Here is a 925-nt window from a genome sequence, read left to right as displayed (position 1 = left end):
GGAGCGGCGTGCCCGCCCCCTGCCGGTGGCGGACCGGGCCCGCGGCGGCGGTACCGCCCACAACCGCGCCCCGTCCGCAGGCGCGGCCTCACGGCCCGGGGAGGGTCATCCTGGTAGCGGGTCGTGGGGCTATTCTGCTTACGTTTGTACTTCTGTAATCATGAGTTGAAAAGATAACAGCGTGGGGCTGTGCGCACCTGGAAATCATAGAATAACAGAACGGTTTGGGTTGGAAGGGACCTTAAAGCCCATCTACTCCCAACCTGTGCTTTGGGCAGGTTGTCACCCCCCAGCTCAGGCTGCCCAGGGCCCCACCCAACCTGGTCTCAAATATCTGCAGGGATGGGGCATCCACAGCTTCTCTGGGCAGCTGTGCCAGCGTCTCACTGCTCTGAGTGAAGAACTTTCTTCTTATATCCATTCTAAACCATCTGCCCTCTTTCAGTTTAAAACCAATGTCCTGTCCCTACAGGCCTTCTTTTGCTATTCTGTAAGCCTCAAAAACGTCTTCCTGGAAAATTATTATATAGCCAAATTTGTTTTCCACTATGGACCAGAAAAATTTTTGCTTTAATATAAAAAGTCTTTTTTTCTTTTTTATTTCAACTCTTCAGACAGAGCTGATCTGAGTTATTAAAAAAAAAAAAAAATAGGTAATCCCTTTCCCTTAGCATTGCTTTGTGGCTTCTGATTTTTCTTATTTTCTTCTCCTTTATCTGGTGCTGGTTTCCATCTAACCCCGCCATGAGTTGGTGCAGGCAGGCAGGCAGACTGGCAGGGCACTCACCATTGCACTTTGTGGAATAAGGGGTGTGTTGATGCAGCTCCCTCAGCTGGGCTGTTGCTGTGGTGTACATAGAAAGCGTTCACGCAGCAGACAGCCAGACTCAATTACGTTGCTGTCAAACCACAAAGAGAGCATTTT

This window comes from Meleagris gallopavo, chromosome 1 (assembly GCF_905368555.1).
Source record: "Meleagris gallopavo chromosome 1, MGAL_WU_HG_1.1, whole genome shotgun sequence".
Classification (NCBI taxonomy): domain Eukaryota; kingdom Metazoa; phylum Chordata; class Aves; order Galliformes; family Phasianidae; genus Meleagris; species Meleagris gallopavo.
This window is presented reverse-complemented; position numbering follows the sequence as displayed.